Consider the following 6,181-nt stretch of genomic DNA (forward strand, 5'->3'; position numbering starts at 1 on the left):
ATCTCATGGATTAGCTACTGGCTTTGCAAATAGAATACAAAGAATAAGCTTAAATTGCTATTTTCTGTGTGCTGACAGATTAATATTGCTGCTACCCAGAATTCAGCAACATAGCTAATATTGGTTCAATGAGTATCTTATGGAGCTGCAGCCAAGTGGGGATTAGAAAAGCAGGAACAGCACATGGGCATTCACTGTTTTTTTTTTAACTGCTTAATTAAATGAGGGATTATTCAGTTGTTTCCCAGAGAAGACCTGAAGAGGGAGCAAAATGCCATTGTATTTTTAATTGAGAGTTTTTTCATTGCAGTCTTCTAAGCAGCCCCATTAAGAGATCAGATATATTCCACTCTCCCTTCAAGCAAATCACCAGAGTTCAGGAAACTGCCAGGATCATACACTGAATATACGGCTCAAACAGAACCATGCTTCCAGCTAGTCATTATCCACTGGACTTTCCTTTACAGGAAGAGATACTAGCAAAGAATCATGGCAGAAACATAAATCCCTGATTCCTTTATTCATGCGTGAGATCTGCCGGAGGCCAGTCAGGACACAGTGCCTCACCAGTGCACTACTTCCTGTGCAAATATTCAGAGTCCAAAGGGCTCAGTGGCTACCAAGAGGATATAAAGAAAATGATGTGACAGGAATCAGAGAGCTTACTTTCCTTTAGGAGAGGATACTCACTTCTACCCCACCTTTATACATCTCAGAAACAATCAGACTTTTGGTTCTTAAAACAGAGATGATTAATGCATTTATCAGGACACAGGAAGAGTATAGGAGAGTATCTAGAGGATTTAGTACAAAAGTAACTGAGCAGCATAGTAACTGATGAAATTTAAAAGTGAAGTATGAAGAAACATACTGCAAAGAACTGTTGAAGACAACTAAGCCACAAATGGCTTTTAAAACAGTTGTTACCTCTTGGAGGAACGATTTCAAAATAAGTGCAGACTCCTGCCTTTTGCTCTTCCTCTAGCACCATTCAGGAGATTAATGTTAAGCTGCAGAGCAGACAGAATATTATGTTATTTCATATTCCTTGACTATCTTGCGTTTAGTTTTGTTCAGCACATTTCATAAGTAACAAAAAGCAAAAAACGTCTGGAAAACGTTAAAATTATTAAAAACAGGGGATTAGTTATGCCCCAAGAAAGATATGTGAAAACTGAAGTTGTTCTTTCTGGGAAAAAAACCAAAAACAACAAAACCAAACTGAACCAAACAAACAAAAAAAGCAAAACTAAACCACCACACAAAACAAACAAAAACAACGAAAGAACCCCAAAACTATAAGCTACAACTTAGCAATGAGTACATAACACATTTGCTACAGAAAAGTTTCATCAGTCATTTGTATCATGTATCCATAAGCCCCTGAACAAAAAAGCTCTGGGACTTTTTGTTTGGTCAAATTCAACAGACAAAAGAAGAAACTTAGAAAATCCACTCCAATTTATTTGTTTAGTTTTCTGCTTGGAATATGATGAAGGCAAAGAGCTTAATATCATTTTTTTTAAAAAAAAGGCTTAGAGACATATCCGAGGAGCATAAGAAAAACATCTGCAATGCTAGTAGTTTGGATTAAGTGTTCTCAGTGCTCTACGACTTCATGCTTTAGGATAATAAGCTCATCCTGGGCAGTTTTCAGTGTCCGCAAAGCATCCAGCATTGATCATTGTCAGAAACAGTGCTAAACCACTAATCTGCTCCGATATAACATTTGACACATTCCTAAAATCATATGTAAAAACAAGCAGACTATGAAGCTGGGATATTAAAACCTAATTCTAAAACTACCAGCCAGGTGATTACTTGGTTACAAAAGTCTTGAAAACTTGACACAACAGACAGCAAAACTAGCATAAGATCTCTGCAAGAAGGAATCTCACCTCTCCACTGACAGAAACACCCCATGAGTGCTACCATCTGCAGCAGTGATTTCCTCTCCATGAGGAATACAGGCTGTAGATCAATGAATCATGAACATGTTGTCTCACGACTTGGTCAGGCTTCGCATTCAACAGTTCCTCCTGTGCCTATACACAGAGCCCTCGTACCTCTGCAGGGAACTGGTATACAGTTAAAAGCATTAAGCCTGCCATGGCACACTAGTTTTATTTTTATGGGAGAACAGAGCTAAATTTGCCAGTTTATGGCCTTATTTCTACTTATGTTATAAATATTTTTCCTTTGAAAATTCTAAGGTAAGATCTCATCTGAATCGTGGGGCCATGCTAGTGCTCTTATGTCATGAAATGTCCTGCTGTCTGGCCTATAGTTTAAATACAAGAATTGTATAGGCTTTAGTAGATTACATTAGATTAGCATATCATCATTACATAAGGAGACCCAACCATAGAAATCTCCTTACAAAAGGAGTCCTAATTTGGAGTTTTTCTCACGGTTAAGTTGATGCTTTGGAGACAAATTTGACAATATCTTCATTTAAGCTGCTGCAGAAGTACTTCATACTCTATAGCTTGGATTGGTCAAAAGATAATGATCCAGCTGATCATGTAAATGAGAGGACAGTAATCTTTGGCTCCCACAGATACAGAAAGCAAATGTATTATCAATGCAGGCAATTGTCACCCCCTCCAAACAGGATATGGCTGAAATTGTTCCACATGTTCGATTCATTAGAAAGAAAAATCATTAAAAAATAATTTGAAAATGCGGTTGCTTTGACCATTTACTTGACACCTAAAAACAGAAATTGAGGCTAGTAGAAATTAGCAGTTTTGTAGCATGTTTTTTTGTTGGATGAAATCAGACTCTCAGTGCTTAAGGACACTTATTATACCCCTACTATTTTCAGCTTTCCAGTAAACTGTGGCAGACTCCACAATAGCATGAGATTAGCTTTAAAGTTAAAAACATAATGGACTTAATAAAAGGATATCTTTTTAATTGTTTTTTAATTCTTGAGCCCTTAAAGTTCTTTTCCAAAACCTCAAAAGCAACAAAATTATGTTTTTAAGAAAAGCTAAACTCTGACAAATTGCTAAATCTTTCAAACATGAATGTCCTTGTGAGTTAACTTAATTAACTTTGGCCTTGAGTCCAAAAATGTTCTTTTTTTAAATTACTATCTTGAATCACCTATCTTTTTAGCCTGCTTTCACTATGAGAATTGGTTTATAAGGATTCAGAACGAGTTTTCTGATAGTAAAGAGAAGTTGATGCAATCCTATCCCAGGACAACTCTTTCATTGGAAGTCCTTTCTTGCTGTTCCATGCTTCATTGCAAATTACTTGACTTTATGCATTTATGTTTTGTACCCACTACTCCTCTAGACTCATCCAAACTAGATGCCACTGTTGTATTACTTGCCTCGAACCAAGAACTCATTACAGGGAAGTTGTATATCACGCTTCTGCCTATCTTATACTGAGGTCCAAGGCCTCATTACACTCTTCTGTGAGTCTACAGATAACTAGAACTCTATCAGTCTACAAGCAGCTACTAGACGAAATGTTTGAGTGGGGCAGTCCAGTATCTCAACATGGAAAAGAGCAGCATTGAGTCAATGTTCTCAGCTGGAGCTCTGTGACTGTTTTAAGTTGACAAAGAGTGACTCTGAACCCTGGATCTTCTTAATGGTGGTGGGTTGACCCTGGCTGAATACCAGGTGCCCACCAAAGCTGCTCTATTCTTCCCCCTCCTCAACCGAACAGGGGAGAGAAAATATAATGAAAGGCTCATGGGTCAAGATAAGGAGAGATCATTCACCAATTACCATCACGGGCAAAACAGACTCAACTTGGGAAATAATTTAATTTCTTACCAATTAAAATCAGAGTACTATAATTAGAAATAAAACCAAATCTTAAAAACACCTTCCCCCCTCCCCTCCCTTCTTCCCAGGCTCAACTTCATTCCTGAATTCTCTACCTCCTACCCCCGCAGTGGCACAGGGGGACAAGGAATGGGGGTTGCGGTTAGTTCATCACACGTTGTCTCTGCCACTCCTTCCTCCTCAGGGGGAGGGCTCCTCACACTCTTCCCCTGCTCCAGTGGGGTCCCTCCCACAGGAGACAGTCCTCCATGAACTCCTCCAATGTGAGTGCTTCCCGCAGGCTGCACTTCTTCACGAACTGCTCCAGCATAGGTCCCTTCCATGGGGTGCAGTCCTTCAGGAACAGACTGCTCCAGCGTGGGTCCCCCACGGGGTCACAAGTCCTGCCAGCAAACCTGCTCCAGCGTGGGCTCCTCTCTCCACAGGTCCACAGGTCCTGCCAGGAGCCTGTTCCAGTGCGGGCCTCCCACAGGGTCACAGCCTCCTTTGGGCATCCACCTGCTCTGGTGCGGGGTCCTCCATGGGCTGCAGGTGGATATCTGCTCCGTGGGCTGCAGGGGGACAGCCTGCCTCACCATGGTCTTCACCACAGGCTGCAGGGGAATCTCTGCTCTCATGCCTGGAGCACCTCCTTCCCCTCCTTCTTCACTGACCTTGGTGTCTGCAGTGTTGTTTCTCTCACATATTCTCACTCCTCTCTTCAGCTGCAGTTACCCAGGTTTTTTTACCCTCTTCTTAACTATGTTATCCCAGAGGCACTAACACCGTTGCTGATGGGCTCGGCCTTGGCCAGTGGTGGGTCTGTCTTTGAGCCAGGTGGCATTGGCTCTATCGGACATGGGGGAAGCTTCTAGCAGTTTCTCACAGAAGCCACCCCTGTAGCCCCCGTTACCAAAACCTTGCCGTGCAAACCCAATACAGCACACCATTCATCAGGCATTTTCATTCACTCTTCAGTCTATAAAGTTTTCCACCTTTGTTCCTCACCTGTTTGGGTGAATAGGTTCCTGTTTTCCATCCCAATGCTCTGTAAATGACATAATAAACATCAGGCCATCAGTATATTCCAAATGACAGGACTTGCACCCTTACCATGTTGAAAATAACCCTGAAAGCAGATGTTTGCCACTTAGTATTTCTGAAGGATTCTAGCATCAAGAATTTTTCAAGCCCAGCCCAGAATCGCTCTTTCATGTTGATAAACCAAACTTTGAAAAAACTATGGAGAGGTACTCCTTTCTCCCAAAAAATTTTAAGGGCAAAGATATAAAAAAAAAAAATAAGCAGGTCCTCTGAACAGCTTCAGTACAATTCGGAAATCATAATGGTGCAAATTAGTCAGTACTGTTTTGTGATGTGGTAAGTTTTATGACTCGGGGTAAAGCTCGCTCTTAAAACCTGCTCACGCCACCATGACTGCAGCACAGATCATGGACCCACCAACACTGGCACAGTTAGCTGATAACGAGCAGCAGCTTAGGCTTGGCCCACTTCCACGGGGTAACAGGATGAAAAGAGGCCAAGGTACCCAAGCACCTAATCCCTAATGATTTCAACGCAAGAAATGGGTTCTAAGGTATTTGTCAAAGACCAAACCAGAAGTTTATCACAGAACTGAGAAAAAAACCCACATGTTCTCCCGAGTTCCAGTGTAGGCCCATAAGGCCATCTTTCTTCTTTTATCTGCGGTGTACCTCTTAAAGAGAACTGGTGGGCTCTTTAGCCATGTTTCCTTTAGCATTGGACTTCAGCACATATTTGGTTTAATTTTCCTTCCTTCAGGACAGAATTACATAGCAATAATTCTAACTGCAAAAGAACTATTGTTCTAGTGTGTAATGGTCTGAGGTAGTAAAAAGACAAAGGTACTTCAGGTGTAACCACAGTGAATAACTGAAATACAATACAAACCTTCTAGGCAAACCACACCAAGGCAAACATTCTAATGTATGTTAGTAAATGTAGGAAAGTAGTAGTGCAAGGAAAATGTGCCCTGAGTCATTTTAGTTTACTCCAGCAAACCCACAAAGCCAGACAAGCCCTGACTCTGTCTTCAGCATTGCCTCTAGAAGTCCCACGACGTATTCTGTCCTACAGAGGAACCCATACGACACGCGTGGGATTCACACATAACATACACTACAGATGCTATATTTAGCAGAGAAGGGTAAAATTTCACTATTAGCCTGTCCTACAGCAATGTTTCAAAAAGTAATACGCTGGGCACCTTGGACAACCCCCCTTCCTGCACCTTCTACTTTACTTAGAGACCAGTTTTTACCACTGTTGCTCCAGGTTCACACTCAGTAACGCCCAAATGAGCTTAAACAAATTAAGTCAAGTACTCTCCATTTGAGATACCTCTTCTTACT

This window comes from Nyctibius grandis, chromosome 7, assembly GCF_013368605.1.
Source record: "Nyctibius grandis isolate bNycGra1 chromosome 7, bNycGra1.pri, whole genome shotgun sequence".
NCBI lineage: Eukaryota > Metazoa > Chordata > Aves > Nyctibiiformes > Nyctibiidae > Nyctibius > Nyctibius grandis.